Raw genomic sequence first — 23,418 nt, 5'->3', positions numbered from 1 at the left:
TGAAGTGGGTAATTACCTAGCAGAGGAGATGACCCTGGGGGGGGGGGGGGGTCAAGACTGAGAAATCTACCTAGTAAATAGCAGATCTGTAGATCTGAAAGGCCCTCTTGTCTGGCCTATGATTGAAAATCATACAATACTACAACATATACTTGTTATGTTTTATTTTACTTGGGTGGCCTCTTAGTATTATCAGCACATCTTTCATAATGCTTGCTTGGAGTCTTCTCCCTAACATATACCTTTCTCATATACATATTGTCCAAAGAAAGAGTTTAGGGTGCACACCTGTAACTAAAGCTTATTGATGTCCAATACTCCTGAGCCACAACAAATGCTACAATGCCCAACCTTACAAATAAATATTTGTAGCTATCCAATCATTATTTGGAGATAGGGTGGACAAAATAAATGTAGCTTAAGGGAACCCTGTATATAGAGATCTCTTTCTACTAGTTTCCTGGCATCAGCACTTTCAAAGGCACTGCCCCTGATTCATCAATAAAATCCGCGCTCGCTGGAAGCGCGAAAGTACGCGCGGCCAGCGATCGCGGTTTACCGCAGTCCGGACTCGAGTGTGCTCGTACACGCGCCTCCTCACTCCCAGCCGGATTCCTGCCTTCATATCAGTTGCTGAATAGCGTGACGGCGTACGATTTCGGATCGCGAATACGAATGCGCGAGCGATCATCCGATTCTGCTTGATGAATCAGGGGCAATGACTTAAATCAAACTGCATAGTTGTTACAGGTCAGAGCCTTAGAAATTACCATTGGATTGATATTGCCTGCTTGGAAACTGGTTCTTTCAAAAGGAGCAAAAAGAGGTAAACACTGACTGCCTCAATATTTGCTTACATGATTACTTTTTGGTAGACCTAAACCCAATTCTTAAGATCTCATATATGTTAAAACATGTGAATGTCATTTCAAAAGCTTTATATTTTTTACATTTTTCAGTAAAAGAATACTTGGTGATCCATACTAGATCTTTGTTTAGGAACTTCCTGTTATAGAGTGACAATTGATTTTACATTGTGCCCCAGCTTTTTTAACTTGTCACATGTGACCTTGATGGAGAGCACAAACAGTTGTGCCAACACACATTGTGAAGGCATGGTGCATTGTTCTTATACCAGCCTAGAGCAATAATGTTGTTGACACTGGAGTGGGTGCACAGATGAAGGAAGAGTGCATTAGGATGCAAAGATGAAACAAAATGGTAAAAATCATATTTTAAAAAAATGCAATTGTTTATGATACACAATGCATTATCAAACTGAATGTCATCCATTTAGGGTTTACAGCTACTTTAGTCACTTGAGAACAGATTTTATACATTCAAATACCATGGAGCATTGTTTCAGTAAAGCATAAATTCTAAAGAAAGAGATTTCAGTGTCAAGGGCTGCTGTAATGATATTATACTTTCATAATTAATTGTAGGCTTCTTAACACTGATTTATGTGGTACATCCAAATGCATTCAGTGCATCAATGGCAGTGTTTGTTCATGCAGCGTAACTGTCACTCACTACATACTACTCCTTTTGTAAGTTAACTTCATGGCCTGTGAGTTCTTTTAGAACAAGATGCGTTTACTCCACCCACGTTTAGATAGATAGCATATTTACAAAGTAAAAAACACCAGCTGTCTTCCCTTCTGGCGGTTTCAGTAGATGGTAAGTCATGGCTGCTAAACACTCCAAAACACACAAGTGTCCCGGAGAAATTAAAAAAAGAGATAGGCACTTTCACTATATAATACAGCAATCAGTATTTTGTTTGTGTTCATATGCACTTGTAGCTTATTTGAATTCTAATCCTCTTTCTTTACATGTATTATTACAAAGAGGTTTCCAGGTAAAACACATTTTTAAAAACAATTGTATGTGGTCAAGTTTGTCTTAGTATCTATTCAAACCTACAATATATTTCCCTGAACTCATAGCAGATTCAAAAGACATAAAATAATGCAGTTCTGTATTTCCTAATACGTCATAAATATATTGAATAGATACAGGCAGTGTAAGTAACTGAATTTGGCCTGGTATTAGACTCTTGAAAACTAATGAGCTGCTGATATCAAACTGGGGGTTGGTTGGGCAGAACAAGAAGCCAAAAAGCTATAATGCAGTTCTTAAGCTACATGCAGTCAGAGGATTGTTACTTGAAATTAATGAATGTGTGCCTCTCGAGCAAAAATCTAACGCTTGTATCTGCCCTGGTGGATTGATGAATGACCAATCGGGAATGACTGCTGTGCTTTCCTATGTAGGAGGGCACAGTGGGGTCCTGTTCAGTAATCCACCCCTCCCCTCTTCATAAAACACAACAGCACTGTGTTTCATTAGTATTTAATGTTTTTGATAATTATACGCAGTGTAAAGGTTGAATCAATCCTCTGTTCTGTCCTTGTATAACGTGGAGTGTGAACTTCATTTTTACATTGGTGTACAGTGCTCCTATTGCACACCGAAACATGGTGCTGATGGTTGTAAAAGAATACAGAAGATAGATCTTCTATTGGCTGCTATAAAGAGAAGAAGCTAGAGCTGCCAATAATCAGCCAATAGAAGTGCTCCCTGATGTATTCTTAACAATTGGGTAACAGCTATTTCAGGTTTTCTTTTTTTGGTAGTTTTCACATTTTAGAACTGTAAAACAGTCTACTTTCATATTTAAGTGATAGGTACTCTTTAATGAAAGAGAAAATGGCCATGATAGGTGCAGGGATCCTGTGTATTTTTTTCATTTTAACATAATTAGAAGTCACCATCTAATAAAGTCCTGGAGCGTATTAAACGTCAAAGGATGCCTAGTGCCACATTTTATTATCAGTTGTCATTTTGCGGCTCATTACCTGTTATTATTATAAAAAAGCACAGCCAAAAAGCTATGGTAGTTAAACTTCAGATTGTTGGCTTTAATTTTACTCATATAAATCTGCTGCTACTTGTGGGTTTTATTATAACTGTTTCTGAAAATATCAAAATAGCTTTTATATTTTTCTAATGCAATGACGGGCAGTTGCTGGCGGCCATCAGTAATGATTATGATCCAGTCACAGTCATTTATCACATTGTTTCGTCTTTTGCTACTGCTCTAATACAATTGCCAATCACAGATTGTGTCAACTGTCAAAATAATGAATCTGTAATAAAGCAGGGTTAAAATGTTCTTAAACTGTAATAATACCTTTGTATTTGAGTTTAAATGGTACTAGATACATTAGGATAATTAAAAGGGTATATTTAAGGTTACAATAAAATGATTGGTTGCTAGCCCATGTAAATGTGTAGAAATTTTTTATGTTGATACCACCATATAATTATGAATGATCTAAAAGAAGCATCAGGCAATAAAAGTAACTTTATGCTTGAAAACAATCCTGATTACAAATCAGAAAATGCACTGCCTGCAAAAGTAACACTTTACAATATCTCACTGGACCACCTTTAGTTTTGATTACAATACACATTTGGTATCTTTCTAATAAAAACTTTTGCAATTTAACCAAGATTTCATATTGATGATGGGAGAGCCTATCTGCTGGGTAGTCCCCCCAGCACATACCAAAGATTCTCAATGGTTAAGGGTTAAGGTCTGGACACTGTGGCAGCCAATGTGTGAAAATGTCTCAAGCTTCCAGAAGCACTCTTTCACAGTCCAATGAATCCTGTTACAGTATGTGCAATATGATTTGATTCAAAAGATTGAGGTGTTACATTTTTTTCCCAACCCTAGTTCCCAACTGCACATCTTGTGGTGATTTATAAAGAACAAGGAGAGTTGAGTTTCAACTCTGTTTGCGCAAGCTGTATGTGGCACTACTTGGCCCAGAGACTGAGCCTGATAAAATGCACCTGATTTATTACTGACTATTACTGGTCAATCCAGCAAACCTGGAATGGATTTCTTAATAATCGTTGGTATTATTTGACACACGCTTTCAATCTTGGATCAGATCCATTCCAGGCTCACTTGATCACCCAGGTTCCCCCATGATAGTCTATCTTCTCCAGTCCTGGTGAGCTCTAATAAATCAGACCCAATGATTTCAAGCAAGCCTGGAACATAGGCAACATAAAAATCAGTGTCTCCTGCAGAAGGTATTGCTACATAAGCAGCCAATATATCTTTTTAACTTAAATTTACATTATTATTTTGTTTCTAAGCTTTCAAACTACCAATTAAAGCTCACCTTACAAAAAGAAAAAGTTTAAACAATCCTACTTGACAATGTTCCATAATAGTTAGTAAGCGTAAATTGAGAGAAGATGTGACTAGGTAGGGCAGACAGACATTGCCAATGCTTCTTATACCAGGTTTTTTTTTTTTTGTTAACATTTCAGATTGTTACACTCAACAGCAACTGGGCAGCAGATGTTTGCCCACAACCCTTAGCATGTCTTATTACTATTGGCAACCTTACTGGCCAACAAAATGTATGGACGGGCAAAAACTGTTAGGAAGTGTTCTAGAATTGTAAATATCAACCTTTAGAGTACCCCCTTGCCCCTAAAGAGCTTTGTCCAGGGGTGCTGCACCAGGCACTTTGCAGCGCTAGGTCCTAGGTTCAAATCCCAGCCAGGACACTATCTGCATGGAGTTTGCAGGTTCTCCCCGTGTCTGCGTGGGTTTCCTCCGGGTACTCCGGTTTCCTCCCACATCCCAAAAACATGCAGTTAGGTTCATTGGCTTCCTCCTAAATTGACCTAGACTACATTAATGACATATGACTATAGTAGGGACATTAGATTGTGAGCTCCTTTGAGGGACAGTTAGTGACACAACTATGGACTCTGTACAGCGCTGCGTAATATGATGGCGCTATATAAATACTGTATAATAATAATAATAATAATAATGGTAAATATGGCCCTGTCTTTGGGTTTAGGATTCCTGAGGTTCTCTACATGTATGCAGATTGTAGTCCTTTAGCAAGCTTAAAAAATGTACAGTTCACTTTTAGACTCTGATGTGTTTCCCCATCAATTCTTAAAAGCCAAACATTTATCTATCCCCAAACTAAAAACTGTTCTGTGCATCCTTCTTATCACTACACAGCATCTTTTAGACAAGCTGATTACAAACTTTCCATTAGATTCAGGAATGATTGTGGATTTTATGCAGGGGAGAAGTAAAGACGTTGTGACATCATCTTGACATCACATGACTGCAGAGAACTTCAACCTACATGTGCCCAGAGGGTTGTTATGTTACGGCTTATACCAACTGTGTTAGCATGCATTTTACAAATATAGTCCCAAGGCAAAAACACCACAAAACAACTGTTTTCTATGTGCATGTTCTTTACAAATCGTTGCACTGGTGTGTGCGGAGGAAAAAATGTAGACATGCTGCAAAAACATGTTACAATATGTATCCATGCAAAACCTATCCTTCTCTATCTCTCTCTCCACTGCAAAAACTTAACACTCTAAATGCACTAAAAAACACACAGAAAAATGTAACTCAATAAAAAATGGATTTCATGGTGCATGTGCTTTCTTTGCGTTGTGCTCTGAACAAGCTCTTCACTTGGCTGTCGGGGCTCTCCAACACACCAAAATTGGTTTTATAACCCACCACACCACAATGCAGAAAGTAGCTGTGCATTATGGCATGGGATTGTAGGCTGCAGCTCCCACAGAAACATTTGGTAACATTAAAGATTTATATATCTGTAAAATGACACTGCGTTCACTTATTCTTTTATTTTGGTTTTATAATTGTTTTTTCTTCAAATAGACAGAATTAAAATTTGAGACCTTAAGTAACTATCAAAACATTTACATTCTTGAGTAAACTTCCATCATGTACACATGCTTAGCCATCAAGGCTCAAGCAAAAACTTGGCCACATATAACAATCTTGTTGATATACTATAACTATAGTCCCCCTACACATTGCAGGGTAACATACCACAATAATTAAAGAGGTGGTGGGCAGGGATTGTGAATGCTGTCTTCTTCAATCTGACACAGCTGACGTCATTCAAATTAGTATATTTACCGGTATGTATACCCCTTTTGGAAGCAGCCTGGGATCCACTGACAGCTGCATGAAGTATTTTGAACACAGCAATGGTAGGCACACCTGCCTTGTCATACTACAAGTATATATGTTTCAGAAGTATTTATTATATCTGATAAATATTAATTAGGAGGCATATCATAAACAAGCAGGGGTGGGAGGGATGTCATATTCCCATGAGGGCAAATGCAAATTGTCCTCCTCCATACATTCTGCAGGGCTCTATATATGTGTATTAGGATGACAATGACTACACCACAACACATATAAGTAATCACCCTGTATTACTGTAATGCACATTGTGTTGCATTTTAAATAGTTTGTGGTGTGCACAAGCCCTTGGTATGCATCCTGTCATGGGTGATAAAGGGGAGCATCCACTATCTGCAACCCACTAACATTTATTATAACTGACCAGTGATTTGTATATTTTTACCTGATGATTATTTTTAATGGTGTCACAAAATGTACAAAAATGTCTTTTTATTTGCAAAATAATAATTTCTGTTTGAAATGACTGGCAGCAACAATAGCGGATCACCCATTGGCACTAAGCTGTATCCATCTTCCCCCACCTCAGAATTATGATTTCATATTCCCTGTTTGATGTACAGCGCTGTGTAATGTTGGCGCTATATACATCCTGGTAAATAATATTATTTATAGTTATAGTGTGGAAATAAATGTTTGTATCTTTCCCCACAAATAATACAAATTGAAACAAATATACATTTCTAAGCAAGCCTTTGGACATTGGAAGCTTTGTATTATACAGCTGAATTGGCCTTACGTGCAGCTGCTGTGTGTTGCTGTAAACACAATTATTTGTATGATGTCCAGCACAAAGCAGCAGATTTCAGGGCTGTGCAGTCTGTGTGCCATCCATCCCTCTCATTATCACCATGTTAGAAATAAATGAGTCACTGCTATTTCCACACCAGCCTCATTATGAAGAGGCAAACATTTATTTACACAGGCCAGTATACTCATATGTCACCGCACACATTTACATAAACCAGGTTTATTGCTCACAACACTGAGCCATTAAACCTGACACAATACAAGCAATGACGTCACCCTGGTGACCTTCTGCAGTGTAAACACAAAGCATCATGGGATTTGTAGGAACGAGCACTTCCTCCTCCAATCTCTTCCTGATTGTCCCACAACAAGGAAGGGTGCTAGCTGTGTGCTTCTGTTACTAGATAAGTTGTATCTGGCTAGCACAAAACTCTGCAGCAGGCACTCTGGTAATGGGAGAACTCTGTGTGTGAAATACAGACATCATGTATGTGTCTATGGTACAGATAAAATGTCATAATTAATGTTTTCACTGATTCTTCCAGCAGGTACTGTAGTTTATTCTGGATGTGAGCTGCAATTGTCAAGGTTTACTAAGAAAGGTAGGTGCTATTTTTATCAATCCGACAAAAATGTATGTGTGGGTGTTGTAATGAAATGTACTATTATTAAACATGATTAATATAGCGCCAACATATTATGCAGCACTGTACGTTAAATAGGGGTTGTAAATGACAGACAGTGACACAGGAGGAGGAGGAGGACCCTGCTCAGAAAAGCAATGAATATAGGCCGGTTGTAGAAAAATGACCCTCTACCAAAATGAAAACTTGTGACTGACATTTACACCTTTCTGATCTGCTACAGCTCAGTAACCCATGCATGATAAAGCAGAACTAAAAATACACAAATTTACAGCAGGGAGGCCTTTATTGCAGAACAGGACAGGCAATGTCTCTTCTACAATAAAACAAACGTACCATGATACTCCGTACACTGAGCTGCACATGCATAGCTCGGTGTATGATCCTGGCATAACTAGCTGCGAGGAATGAATAAACACTTGTGTGTATGGATGAAAATCACATCATTACGGCCTGGACAATCAAGATGGCCAAAGCTTCTGAAATGGCGTCAGGTGGGATGCCAGTACTAGAAAGGAGAGGTAAGTTAATGAAACAATTGCAAACAGGTAAGTTTATTTTATTATATAAGAAAACTTCTCCCTTTGTAATAAAGAACCTGTCTGCTTGCAGGCTCAAGGTTTAGTTGATGCATATTATTTTGTACATTATCTTTTGTTAGGTTGGGGTAACCCAGGAAATTGGACAAGTTGCCCAATGTTCCACAACAGAGCAAAAACAATGTATGTGGATTATAAGGGGTTTAAAATTCAAGCACAGTGAGCAGGTGCATGGGAGCGCCATTCAGCATAAGCACACATTCCACTAACACACACTACTGCAGGGCAATGCTGTGACTAAATGACTCCTTTAAATGTATCTCTAGTCAAAAAAATTTCTTTTCCCCTTTTAGTTTTAGAAAGAATGATGCAGGGTTAGACCTTCTGACAACTTTTTTTTGCATATGCATAGATTTTCAGTTGGATTCAGGTGATTGACAGGGCTGTTCTAGCAGCTTTTTTTTTTTCTATGAAACCAATTTAGTTTCCATGGCCGTGTGCTTGGGATCATTATCTTTCTGAAATGTCCTCCCTCGTTTCATCTTCGGCATCCTGGTAGATGGCAGCAGATTCCTGTCAAGAATGTCTTGGAACATTTCTCAATCCATCCTTCCTTCAATTATATGAAGTCTGCCAGTAACATACAATGAAAAACAGCCGCACACCATTACGTTCCCAAACCTCCAAACTTCACTGTTGGTATGATGTTTTTTTGGGTGATGTGCAATGCCATTTCTCCTCCAAACATGGTGTGTGCAATGACATCCAAAGAATAAGTAACCAATGCCATCAGTTTGTTTTGTAACAGTAAGGTTGCAAAGGTCTAAAGCAGGGGTCGGCAACCCGCGGCTCTTCAGCCTCCTTGTTGTGGCTGCCGACAGGAGATCCCTGATGGGGGATCTCCTTCCTTCCGTAGAAACTGCGGAAGAGGGGGATTCACCTTCTGGTGTTCTAATGAAAAAATCTACCGGTGAAATAAATCTACCAGGGGGCTTGTACAATTACCTAATCATTAAGAACGTTTCACAGCTGTGTTTGTGTATGAATGCTGCATGTCATGTTCTGCAGCCTTACATCTCTCCCAGTACAAACCTCCATATCTTCTAAACAGTAGCAGTGTTCTCCCCAGCCCCTTTTAGCTGGGTGTACGACCCGACACTTTTCAGTGACCACCGCCAGTTTTTGGGTGGTTATTGACAACTTGGGTCACAATACAGGGACTGCCACCCGCCTACAGCTTCTTCCCACCCAGACTAAAGAAATTTCTGGGAAGAATTTTGAGTAGTCGTACCGACTTTAAATTTTCAGGTACACAGGGGACCCTCATAGCTAGCAGTACTCCAAATTTCATTTCCCCACCTTTAACAACTTTCAAAATATGGGGGTCATAATTATAAAAAAAAAAAAAAAAAGTTAAAACTGAACATCAGGGTTGCTGTTTTAAAAGTAAGTGTGTCTAGAAGCCTGAAATTAAACATACAAATTATAGACCCCTGGGGCGACTTGGATAGCAAGGAGGTGTGAAGCCTAAATTTATACCTACCTGTTACAAAACTAGAAACGTCAAACTACACTACCCTGTCCCCTTCCCTACTTTGAACCATAATTTCTCTGGAACAGGGAGATGTACAGAACCAAAATTGTAGGTTCAAGTGGGGCACACGTATGACTAACACCCCTAAAATGTTATCATTAGGCCATTGTCAAAACATAAAGAACTCTACCCATCAAAATCTACCCTGTTACACATTGATGGAGGCTTCTAGCACATGAACCCCAATTTCTCAGGAATAGGAGGTACATAGAGGTGCAAGTGAGGGACACCTGTGGCTAGCACCCCCTAAAATTTCATCATTAGGCCATCGTCAGAACATAAAAAAAACTCTGCCCATCAAAAGAATCTACCCTGTTCAAATGTAAGTTTCTTAATATTTAATCCTACAATGTAATATTTGGTATACATATATTCGTGTGTAAACATTTGATATACATAATTATGTAGGCTATATATTTACATAACTTTATATTATTATTTTATATATTTAATTACTTATTAATATATTTATCAGTTACCAAATAAATTACCTATTAAACTTGGGAAAGTGAATTATGATTGCTGGACTTTAAAATATAAATGTATATACAGTAAAGATTACTGTGTATGTAATTACTGAGTATGTTAAATCCAGTGAAATACAGTAAATACTGCACAAATGCATAAAATAAATCATGATAGGCGCATAGTTCAGTGTTTTATTTATTTCAGAGTAGACCTACACATGCACACTGCACTTCTGTTTGTTGTATTCTGTTGTTGTAACAAGTAAAATTAAAAAAAGATAAACAAAAGTTTGTAAGCTGTGTTGTTTTGTGGCTCCAGACTATTTTTGGAAAGAGGGGGCAAAATGGCTCTTTTGATAGTAAAGGTTGCTGACCCCTGGTGTAGAGTGAGTTCTTTGCTTTTTACCCATCAAGAGATGCTTCTTGTGTGATACCTTGGTAATGAGAAACCTTTTAATAGGTCAGCAATTAGGACTAAACCAGCTGATATTAATTTGCACTAAAAGTGAGCAGGATTGTTTTCTAAGTTTTGACAGATTTCAGCAGTTTTTTGGCTTTTCGTGCCTTTTGACACGTGTTCTTATAGGAATAAGTAAATACTTATTACTTGTGCCATTCCACATTTTTACACATAACTTAATTTATGGACCTATTTGTTTTGATTTCTTTGTAGTGGATTACTTAAATTGTTAGACATTTGGTGAAAATTTCATGTCAATAGCCCAATTAAAAATATTTTTACTGAGAAAAAGGTTGACATGGTGAATACTTTTTTTTCCCCCGCTGTAGAGTCATAATCATGTCACTAACTGTCCTCAGAGCTCACTATCTTATGTCCCTGACATAATTAACAGGTCTATGAATTTCAGCGTGTTCTGTGTTTGAAATGCTCTTGTTTGGTTTTGTTAGGTTAAAAAACTGTTTGATAACAAGCAGAAGACTTAAAACATTCAAGACAAAGATACAAGTAAGTAACATGTATGTGCAACTACTGAAAAATATCGTTTAAATGTTTGCAAGGCGACGGAGTCTTTCTCATTGTGCGGTGTTTGAGAGCTTTGAGGCAACATGATTGGGGCTTCTGGATTACTTTGAGAGGTGAATAGATTTGTGCAGGCATTTTTGTACATGCTTTTGTTGGGGTATAGTTTGTTTTATTAGAATTACACATGTCCAGCACCCAGAACACATGCTTTTAGCAGGCTTCTTACCATACTGATTTAAATCAATGAGATCTAGTGGATTCCTTTAAAATGCTGCAATGAAACGTGGTGATCGAAACCTAAGCCATGCTCATCTTATCTATAGAATAACCCCAAAACCTCTCTTACTTGTTTTCTTTCTGTTCTGAGATGTGCTTTGTTGTTCATTTCTCATCTCAACTCATCAATGCAATGGCAAAATGTTATCCATTGATAAGTGCAGAGCGTTTACGTTTTAAGTGGTACCCCTTTTTGGCTAACTTTTGACTATTGTACCTTTTGGAACAGTTGTTTTTTTACTACTTCCTTGTCCAGCAAGTGCAGGCCACTTGGATAAATGCTTACCTTTTAGGTTTGATTCAATGATATTCTCTGTATGGCCTGTACATCCCTGTGTTGCGCCCTGTTTCCAGTGCGGCAGCTCAATTTCTTTTCCCCTAATGACATCTAACGAACTCCACCATAAGTACAGCCTCCACTAACTATATGAAAAAGTTTGTTTTTTTTGTATGAAAGAATGAGTGGTTATTAGGGGACCACATGGAAAGTATCAATGGACCCAAACTGAAGAGAAGGATCTTGTGAGCTGCACTCGGGAGCAACCAAGTCATTCAAGGACAAACGTACTAAAGCTACAGAGGTCTTTGAAAGGTTGCAACTATTGGACTGCATGTAAACCCAATATTTGTTATTATGTATGACATCATGCCTCACTGTATACTTTTTCTTAAGCATAGTTTTTTTGCTGAATCTGTGGCAGTACTTCTGAACTGCAGATACTGCCACTTACAGGGCTTCCTTGGTTTCCAGGCTGACAGTTCTAAGCCACGTGCTTGAAATTAGCAACATTGTCATGCTTCTTTAGATAACTCTTGAACTGCTTATCATATAGGTCAGTGGTGGTGAACTAATGGCAAGCCTGCCAGAGGGGGCACTCAGAGCCGTCTCTGTGGGCATGCGCTCCCACCTCAGCTGGCCTCCCATTGGCTGTGCTATTGTCCCCCTGTCAGCTGTGCTGGCTGTCGAATTTCCCTTCTCTTGAGTCATCAGTTAACCCTCAGAATACCATGCTGTGGGGAGGACAGGCAGCTGATGTGTCTTGATCCAGCATTGAAAGTGTGAAAGTACAAAGGGGAGAGAGAGGGGAAGGCAGACATGACAAGGGAGGGAGGGGGAACTTGTATTGCTCTGTTCTGGTTATGGGAAGTACAGTACGAAAAGGTGGTAATTCAGGAGCTTGTCCTGATCCAGCGAGCTCTTCTTATATTCATATCTGGGCATAATCAGTCTTATTAGGTTGGTGCTCTTTGCTGGTGTCAGGGTATGAATTGGTTCTGTTATAGAGAGCGATTGCTGTACATTGCACGAATGACATCCACATTTATTAACGTCTGTTCTGTGCGTCTAGTACATGAAAGGTTAGAATATCATTGCATAGCGGCAGGTTGCGTTACCTGACATCACTGGGATAGGTTTGTGTGCAGGGTTCAGCTCTCCATGGCCTGTGTGTGTGCTCTGAGAGGATAGGACAGACATGGCACCCCTTGTACTGGGATTGTCAGGGGGAATTTTTTATTGCCTGCTGTCCATAGCAAACAACCTGGGCTCCTGCTAATTGGAATATGAGAACAGGTATGGATGAAGGAGGTCTTCACGACTCTGATGTGTGGAGACTTCATCTTTTTAATGCAAAATACCCAAGAAGTAGGTCCAACACATGTACAGCGGAGGTGAATCAAAGGTAGGAAATGCACTTGGATGCCTTTTCCAGAACAGGCTAAAAGCTGGTGATCAGTGGAACATTGCCCCCTTGCACTGGTGGTCCGAAAATTCAAAAGGAACACCAGCTAAGAATCACTGCCGTAGATTCATGGAATATCCATTTCTTTAGGGTTACTAATAGTGTTATTTTTGGTATAGGGATAGATTTGTATTGAGTGCTTCATTTTTTTTTTAAAGTTATGTTATTGTAGACTCCAAGTCTTGAACACCCCAAAATTAGTAAAGCAAAAACAGATGGTGGAAGATCATTCCAAGAGGCCTAGACAGTCCTTTGGAGTGATTGAACACAATGGGAAAGCCTTCTGTATTATATGTAATGGGAAAGTGTTGTGTGTCGCACATCAAGTGTCAGACTACACGTTGACACCAACCACAAAAGTGTTGTCAAACTTGGTGAAACTGAAAGAAAAGAGTTTCTTGAAAGGAAATTGAGAAAATATCATTTCCCAGTATTTTAATTTTTGCAACTATCTTTCTAGAACAAATCATCGGACAACTGCCAGTTTTCAAATTTCAATGTGCATAGCTAAACATGGTAAGCCCCTCTCTGATGGGAATATTATCAAAATGGCCATGTTGTCTGGGAGTAATTCCCTTTTTCATGATTTGAAAACAAGGATACAATTATTCAATGCATCTCTGAGATGCCACTTTGCAGAAATACTGTTAAAGATGGAGTCCAGCGCATGGCATGTGATGTTAGTCAGCAGCTCACCCCTGACTTCCAATTGGCAGCCTGTTACTCCATGTGCTTGGATGAAAGCACAGATATAAATAATCATGCAAGGCTAGCAGTCATTTTGTGTTATGGTGTTGGTGACATCATTAGAGAAGAGCTGGTGAAACTGGTGTCTTTGCCTGAAAGAACACAAGGGATAGATATCTACAATCCTGTGATGGAGGCTTTGTCACAAGACGGAAGACAAGAAAAAGTGGTTTCAATTACTAGTGATGGGGCTCCTTCTATGATGGGGGCAACATCTGATTTCAGACAGATGACCTGAGTGCTGCACGTGTTGTTCTCAAACTCAAAAGTATGAGCCAAGGTTAGACAATTTATCACCATGCATACAACTGCAAAAATCACATTCATTGTTCAAAAGCATGCCAAATGCAAACTTTACCTTTCAATAAAAAGAAGTTGTTTTTTCTAAACTAAAACCTCAGTACTCAGGTTAAATTGCTGTGTTGGCACTTTACGATAAATAAGTGGGTTTTGGATTGCAGTTTGGGTCTCTAAAAGGTTCGCCATCACTGTTATAGGCTAGCTTCTTCTAATTTTGAGGTAGGGGTTTGCCAGCCTGAAACATGAAGTCCTGTTACTGCCAAGATATTTGGCAACAGATTAACAAAAAAATGTGTTTTATGGGCTTCAATAGCAATTTTTTTTTTCTGAGGTCCTCAGACGCCTCATCTGTTTGAGCCATGATACACATTCAAAAATGTGTTGTATGTATTGTACGATCAGGCTTTGCAAGATGCCTGTTACTTTAATAAATCAGAGTCTCTCAGTCATGTATGATTGCCAATAATTTTAAAGTAATAGACTCCAATTTCACCTTCAGATTTTATGGTATGCCTAAAGATTCCCTTATACACAGATATGTTATTGGATCTATTTTTTCAATACACTATCCAATAAAAAAAAAAAGAAACAGTTTTTTTAACTGGCTTTTCTTGCATTCATATAAAAAGTTTATGGACCCTTGAAACTTTTCCTTCAAGCACCACTGTACTTCTTTAAACATAAATACTGTACAGTAACTGGCTAAGGATCAGCTGAAGTAGACATACTATTTTTTTTTTTTTTGTACACTGCAGATTTTAACAAATTTTTTGCAGATTCCTACCTTTTTTCTGTATAAAATGAAACAATGAGCCAAATACATTCCTAGGTGTAATCTGTACACAAATCCAGGCCTAGCTATTTCAGCAGCTTTTTGTGTGTTTTTATATATTTCTTTTCCTCATTGTAAACACTAGTGTATCAATTATTTTCATTTTTGTTTTACAGAAAAAATCTTTTATTCATCTGGTGTAAATGGCTTTCCTTGGAAGGATCTACCTAACCCTGACTGTCTGTATATCTCTATTTTTTGTGCTTCCTGGGGTAGAAGCAGAAGATGAAGGAAATGTAATAGCAGCTGTGCTTGGGTTTGTACTTGCAGGCATTTGTTTTTGTGCATGTTTGGGGTACTATGCCAGAAGCAGAGATGGGCGGCGCTAACACTTTTGTTCTTTTGATTTATATTTTCTGTTACTTTTCCTCCCAGTCCTTAGGACAGAGACCTTTTTTACTAGCATTTTTTGGGAATAAAATGTCATTGAGCAACTTTATTCCCTACTGTTTTAACTGATGAATTGACTTGTACATTGATCATTGTATTCTTTATTACCAAATGACAATAAAACAACAATTTGACACCTAATATGGGTTGTGTTGACAGAAAAAAAGTTTCACTTTTATTTATCCATTTATCTCTTCTGTTTTAATACCTTTAATCTCCCTGGCGGTCTTCCTGTGAGTGTGGCTCGGGTTAATTTTCAGTGCCAAAAGCCATAACCCCCGAGCCAAATTTGGAATTGCCAGGGAGTTTTAAAGTCCTACCTGGTTCCCACGGTGCCTGCGGCGTCCTCAAGCGATGCCTGGCATCTGCTTCCCCTGGCAATTCTGGCCAGGTATTGCCTGGCCACGCAGATGCCGGCTGGCATCTGTGAATGTCTGTGTGAATCTTGGCGATGCGAGGCCAGCCGGGCATCTGCTCACGAGCCTTAGGTTGGAGGGCTGGACTAGGCAGGAAATTTAAAATAATGACTGTTTTTAAATGTACCGCTTTTACATTTAAAAATACTCATTCAGACCGCCAAGGAGGTTAAAGGACTAACCTGCCCATGTTGGTTAGTACACTGGATGCAAGAGTTAACATTTGGCTATGAAATAGAAAGCTAGGAGTATAGTTGTACTAAATATTGATAACTGGTATAGTAGCTTATCTGTTTAGGTTTATTGCTACACCGTGATTGCCATGATATGGGTGATCTAAGTCCTGCAAAGCAAGAAAAGTAGCAAAAGTCATGTCTAGAGCTCCAGGAATTGTGGAGATATTAATTTTTCAATTTACTGAAATGCACTAAAATCTCAATTGCCTATCTATTACTCCTTTGCACCAGAGAGTTTGTAGACTTCCAGCTCTCTAATGTGACTATAGAAAAGTTGTGTCTAAACTGTTACAACCAACCTGAATAGGAATTAAAAACAATAGTATTCAGTAATGGCTTTTTTTTTTATTTTGCTTGAGTAAATACTTGCCCATAATCTGCTGGGTACTGGTGCATTTTTTACTGAAGAGGATCATCTTATTTTGATTGCGTGATCACATTTTTTGGCCTATTCACTTTATTTGTTAAACTCCAATGTGTTCTGCAGTGCTGTACATTCAACAGGGGTTTGCAAATACAATGACTTGGGAAGAGAGAACTCTTCTCAAAAGTGCTTACGATCTAAAAGTTTGGGGAGAGTGGTACACAATAGGAGGGGGGTATGAAATGGAGGCTAACTCAGTATAAGTATAGGGACAGATGAAGACAGGTAGACAAGCTTTAAAAGGTGGGTTTTCGGGTAAGCAGATCTTGCAGTAATATGCTGAGAAATGATGAGCTTGTACTAGTAGTTTGGTGGTCCCTGGGAGCAGAAAGGGGGAATGTTTTGGAGTTGTTGCGCAGGTGAAGTGATTTTGAATGGTTCTAAATTTGGGGAATGAAGAAGTGCACAGAATCAAAGGTGATACCAAGACAACAGGTGGGCCAAATAGCCATATTTATACCTTCTAGAAAGATATTGGGGGGGATTTTAAAGGTATTTGAAGGTAGGGGGAAGATAATGAGTCCTGCTTTATCTGTGTAAAGTCTCAGAATCACGTCAGCTGTTCATAAGATGGCTGACGAGCAGTATGGAACTACACAGAGCTGAGGGAGACATGTCAGGGTTTGACAGGTAGATTTGTGTGTCATTTGTATACAGATGATATTTCTTGCCAAGTGCGTTGTTCTAGATCTAGAAGTTCTGCGAGATCTAGAAGTCTGAGTTTGCTTTGATGAGGTCATTTACCACTTTCAAAGGAGCTGTTTCCATGAAATGGTCAGGCTAACAGCCAGATTGAAGGGTCGAATAAGGGGATTGGTGTTCAGATATTTGGTTAGTCTTTTGCAGACAAGACACTCGTGAATTTTGAAAGTATGTGGGAGGAAGGAAATTTATAGTTAATTGGACATCGTTTCTAATTTTGACTGAGGTGGCTTGGGCAGAGAAGATAGCCATGGGGGGTGGAAGTGTAGGATGTTTAGGATTAGGAGTGTCAGTTGTGGAAAAGAGGCAGTGTGGGTTGTAGTATAGAAGCAATTTTGCTTGGCAACAAGGTTGTGGATAAAGGCAGGTTGTTCAAAATTGTCAGCAGAGGTTTAGGAAGTAGTTCAAGTGGTTTCAGAATGTTGAATATTTTCTATAGGCTTGTTGTAAAGGCTGCAGAATGTGGTGGCTGTTCCAATTCCTGGTTTCATTCCCTGGATTAATTTCCAAAAGCACTTAAAAGTGGGCACATACATTTTGGCAGGTGGCATATTTTAATATTAATTGCAGTCACGTAGGCCCTTAAATATGAACTCCAGCCTTTCCTTCAGCCCTCGTCATTTCTGTAGGCTCCTCTCCTGTACTGAAATTGCTTACAATGTACATTCAAAGCTGCAGCGATTCTTATAGAGCCTGCCTCATCTCCTGGCTGGAGTATGTCATGCAACATCTAACGCTTACCTCTTCAGCCATACTGTTTGTGTCTTTTGTCTTTCATTTCTTTCAATCGATCACCAAGGCCTAGCATCCCATGTGGCATTACCTAGAGCTAGCAGCATGTAAATGGAGCATTTTTTCAGAATAGCCACTCCTCCAGACTTGCACCACCCTACTCATCAAAACATTTTGGTAAATAAAAAACTTTTCCTCTATATGTCTGCTACATAATTCAGCCCAGGCTAAGCCTTGTGTGAGAAGTACTGGGCCAGAGTGCTGTTTCAGGAAGTTACATACAGCACCTTGGTGGCTCTCCAAGCACCTATAATCTGCCTGCATTTCATATAGAGACACAGAAACCTAGCAATGTGAAAGGAGTTTGAGTACAATGATATATAAAAATAATAAAGGGGTTTATAAAACATAAGAATGTTGATGACAGGGTTAGAAAGGAACCAGGGAAGGCAAAATGTAACTTCAGCTTTAAAATATTTAAAAAGGTTCCCTCACTTTGCAAGCTTTTTATGCAGCAATCTAATAATACATGTTCCATTTTTTTTCCAAATTGGCTCTAGTGAATCCCAATTATACAAGCGTCTAAATAAGGTAAGGTTATTATTTTTAATGTTGAACTGTTATTTTTTTTTCCCATGCTGACCTAATTATTTTACACAGTCACAGCCACACAGTCTACTTGGAACACTGCAACAGGCCTCATATTTTCTATTACACTGCCTGCACTGCACTGGCTGCTGTAGATTAAAATTAAAGCTGGTCACAGACAATAGACAGCAGGGAAATGTTAGAAAACTTCCCAACTTTTCAAAGCTATTTATTTGTTTTTAGGGCTGTCTTAAGTGTATTGTTTGTTTCCTACTGACTGCAATGTGCAACCCAACCAGTAGACTTTCTTTTAGGTATTATTTTGATATTATATTTGTAAATCTTTCTGAATTGGTACCTGTGAGCAGCATTAACCTTTGTGAATAAAGTAAGTATTGGTCTTGTGGTTTAAATGGTTTGGTTCTGTTCTCAGGCTTAAATTAAGTTGATAAATTATACACTATGCTGCAAGTCATTTATACATTCCTAAATGGATTTTTAAAAACAGCAAACATAGAAACAGCAAAGATACCTAAATTTAATTTGTCACTGATCAGAGCCAATCACCTTATACTGAAGTTATGAGTCTTGTAGCTGCAACTCTTGCAATTGTACTTATGTGTATGTGCAAGCTGCTAGTTGCCATGCCTAGAAAAAATTTCCAATCTATAAAGAAGGCCATGCTAAAAGAGCAACAAGTTGAGAGTCAGAGGTGGCAAAGAGTGCATTGTTGATAACAGCATACGACTAATCCATGGCAAGGAGCAAAAGTCTATGGGGGCTTAAGCACTCCCATGCTCCACCATTTGGTTTGCAAGCCGTTTTAAGCAGCAAAACCCCTTGAAAACAACACTAGTGGGAAAATGCCCTTAATAGAATATAAATACATTTTATTGGTAAAACATTGTAAATACCGGTAGTTATTACAAGGTTTTTAATGTACAATCACTGTAGGTAGCAGCAGTGATCACTATCCTACATGTTTTCCCCTATTAATTACCATTGTTTTTTATTCACATTACCGAGGCTTCAGGCAATCTAAATATACTGTAGCTGAAATGGCAAACTGGTAATTTTGCTTATATTTTTTCTTCCCTTGTTTCTTCTCCCTTTTTCATCAATGTAATTTTTAATTAAACCCTTTTTGTTTTCAATACATACCTTATTTCAAAGTGCTTCTCTGAAGAGCTCTCAAACTTGATGCAAGCAGCAGGAGGAGTTATGAAATTATCAAAATGACTTCAGATGTAAATTTGAATACAGGTTGTATTTGTATGCATACCGTCGTGGGTAATGCTTAAATGTTATGCTGAGCCTCCATCACAGAATTAATTGAATTCCAATGAAGTGGGCAGGTCAGAAAAAGGCAGGAAAGGTCTAGAATATGCTGAATGTCCTCCAGTCAAGCAATAAGGTGGGTCCTATCTAAAGTGCTGCATCTTTATATGCACACCATGAAATACTTACAGTATGCAGTGAAATCAGAATACGCTATTTAAGTACAGGGAGGCAGCCTGTGCAGCTGTGCTGGAGTTCAGCTATAACACACACAAAAAAAAAACAACCTGTACCTTTTTTAAATGCAGTTTACCACTGTGCAATATGTAAATATGGGACAAGCACAGCATCTTATAGAAGATATAAACCTTTATAGGGTGCTTCATTTAGCCTACACAATTTTTGATATGTCCATAAGTCATCTGATTTTGAGACATTTTCTCCAGCCAGCCATGTTCAACTGGAATTCAGTGGAACTCTGGGGTTCCTCCAGGGGTTTCTTGCAGTTCCTTGAGCTGTGGATGATTGATTTTCCTTCTGCTGGTGTCTGCATAGCCTCCAGACCAACATTCCCCTGCAGGACCATTGAAATGACACCAAAGATTTTTTCAGGATTTTTAGAAGGTTGCATTCTGTCAACAAATGTAAGGCTATTTTTACCCATTTTCAAGGGTTCTTATGGGGTAAAAAGTTAGTTTAATTGTGTTTTGTGCACAAATATTCCTGTATGAAATCTTCTAAAGAGGACATGTTAGAAATTTTCTTTGTTAACTGTAAGAAGACATTTAGCTTGATGTTTCCTCTCTGTGAGGTCACAAGTCTGTTCAGTGCAATTTGGCAATTCACAGAAATTCACAGCCCAGTTCTATTAAATAATAAACTTGCATTAGCTCAAGTGGCGCACCCACCCTTGAGCAAGCAACATAAAGTTGTCCGTTGGAGAAACAGGGTGATCTCAAATCCCCTCCGCAGTATGTAATAGTCTGCCCCTGTGACTTGTTGATTGTGATGGAGAACGCAAGTCCCACTGGAATTTGTAATCTCTTAACCCCCCTAGCGTTCAAATTCTGGCAGTTTTTTGATGCAAAAAAGGATGCTATTTTTTTTGCATAGAAATTTTTGTTTATATTGTGGGCCTGTATTTCTTAGGATTAACTCCCGGGTATAATAATTATATTTATTATATTATATTCATAAATTATAATATAATACATAATTATAAATCATTATAAAAAATAATGAAATAATGGACCACAACAGTGTAATTTATCAAAAAAAAATTTTTTATCAAAAATTTCTAACTGAAATTTTCCAAACAAGGGTGCAGTATTATTGCAGTTAGATGCAATGCACCATGCACATCCTGCAGATGCGTGCAGCGGGGTGCTGGGGACCTGGGCGGTATTTAAAAGCAGATTACTCGGTATTCCCGCCCGGCCACGCCCCCCCTTGGAGAATCGCCGCGCTATCACAGCAGGATTGTGCGATCGCCGCTGGAGCGCGGGGCTAAGGTAAGGGGGACCCCCAAAGTTACTCTGAGTGTGACTCAGGGTTACCGCTTTTTGCTTTGTTTTCCCACCCCGAGTCACACTCGGGATTACCGCTAGGGGGGTTAAATTAAAAAGGGAGATCCTTTTAAAAACTGATAAAAACTGTTTCACCCTCTCCCTTTCCTATTAAGATAGTGGCTTCAATTACCTTGGCCAGCATCATCTTAACACAAAGCCTTGCAAAGTTTTGGTGGGTCGAGGTTGCGTAGTAAAGTAATTGGAGAGCCGACTTTAAGTAAAAGAAGATGTGGTGGTAATCCAGCCGGATCAAGTGAGTTTCGGAATTCTGTTGCTAAATTAATGACCTCATCGGCATCTACTACGGTATTGATAGACTTGTATTCAGTGACTACACCTGGTAACATGGCAAGTATTTGATTGTTTATTTTGTGGACATCTTCATTTTTAGCAGCAAGAATGGCCCTCTCTCTCAACCAGTTAAAATTGTGATAGTTTTTTAAAACTGCTGGATAGACTGGATCTATTAGCTCTGCAATGGAAGACACCAGATTACAGAAATCGCATGGCAATTTTATCTTCCCAGAAGACTCAACTGGTAACCTACCTTCACCGATTTCGAGTAGTGTTGGAGTAGTTGCTTTGACTGAGGTATTTGCTGATGTGTAATTCCAAAGTTCTTATGGTGGTGTTTCCAGCTGAGTTTGACTTTCCCTTTTTTTGCAGCAATTACCAGGAAACTTCTTGGCTTGACAGTAACTACAAACTATTTCCATTTTTCATATGGTAACACTTGTATGCTGCGAGTAGTCTTTATGTGAATCATAGTGGAATCCTTCCAATGCTAGGCTAAAATGTTGTGCAGTCCGTGATCATCTGGCTCTTTCTCTCATTTTCTTTACTCGGGTATCATGCTGCTGTACTGCCTCTGAAGTTCTAGATGTAGTAGCTCTTTCTCTCATTTCCTGCACTCGGGTGTCACGCTGTTGTACTGTCTCTGAAGCTCTAGATGTAGTAGCTCTATCTGTCTTATCATGTAGTCGTGCCTCACATTTTTGTACTGTCTCTGATGCTCTAGATGTAGTAGCTCCATCTCTGTAATCCTGTAGTCGGATCTCACGCTGTTGTACTGTCCCTAAAGCTCTAGATGTAGTAAGCTCTTTCTCTCATTTCCCGTAGTCGGGTCTCACGCTGTTGTACTGTCTCTGAAGCTCTAGATATAGTAGCTCTCTTGCACAGCGTGGCAAGTATTCTATTCCTGTCCTCAGGATTTTCTTGTTTATGGTGTTGTTTCTTTTTTTTTTTTGCCTTTGATTGCCTTAGGTTTTCTCGAAGGCATTATTACAGGCCAAAAATTTGTAAAAGAGTTCAAATAATAGTATGTAAAAATATAGGCAAAAGGCACACTGTCACTGAGCAATACATACACACATATACGTATACATAGCACAGCGCTGTACAAAGATCAGTGGTGCACTCACATGAGTCTGAGTCATATGTCTAGCAAATTTGGTTGAAATGTGTTGATGCGTTTTTCTAGTGATGACATACACACACACATACATACATACATACATACAAATATAGCTCTGACATATAGCATAGCACTGTACAAAGATGACTGGTGCATCTGCATACAGTCATATGTATAGCAAGTTTGGTTGAAATGTCTCCATGAGTGATGGTGGAACACACACACACACACACACACACACACACACACACACACACACACAAACCCAATTATATATATAGCAGATGGAAAGGGACCTAATAAGACAAGTTTTTGGGTTGGGTTTACATAGGCCTAAATCATACACTGAATGGCAATAACGTTTTTTTATGTGGCTCTCTTGTAGCCTTCTTTATAAACATACATTGTTTTAAAAGTAGCGACTACTCACAGTTGACATCATGACCAATCATTGCAGATGGTCAGTAGTGTAATCGATAACCACTTTTTTGTTACCAAGCCCTCAGGATCATTCTACATCCACAGGTTTTTGTAGCATAATTAAGAGATTAAAATGTCCTGGGATCAATTGCTCTATTTTCATCTCATTGATTTCTATGTGACCTTGCACACCGACTTTTTATTCTGGTATGTGATTGATCTCACGTAGTTTTACATTGCAGCAATTTGGTGACATCACATTACCTTGCAACACTGATTTCTACAT

The 23,418-nt window shown here is 38.8% G+C and overlaps 1 long non-coding RNA gene across 1 annotated transcript; it reads left to right on the top strand.

Moving 5' to 3' along the window:
• Positions 1 to 7,151: 7,151 nt before the first annotated feature.
• LOC140324004 (uncharacterized) lies at positions 7,152 to 15,495 on the top strand. The gene is made up of 4 exons (XR_011919470.1): positions 7,152 to 7,287; positions 7,384 to 7,440; positions 10,992 to 11,049; positions 15,081 to 15,495. It is a non-coding gene; the product is annotated as an uncharacterized lncRNA (long non-coding RNA).
• The last annotated feature ends 7,923 nt before the right edge of the window (positions 15,496 to 23,418 follow it).

This window comes from Pyxicephalus adspersus, chromosome 2 (genome assembly GCF_032062135.1).
Source record: "Pyxicephalus adspersus chromosome 2, UCB_Pads_2.0, whole genome shotgun sequence".
Taxonomy (NCBI): domain Eukaryota; kingdom Metazoa; phylum Chordata; class Amphibia; order Anura; family Pyxicephalidae; genus Pyxicephalus; species Pyxicephalus adspersus.
The sequence above is the reverse complement of the archived record's forward strand: the minus strand, read 5'-3'. Positions and strand labels throughout refer to the sequence as shown.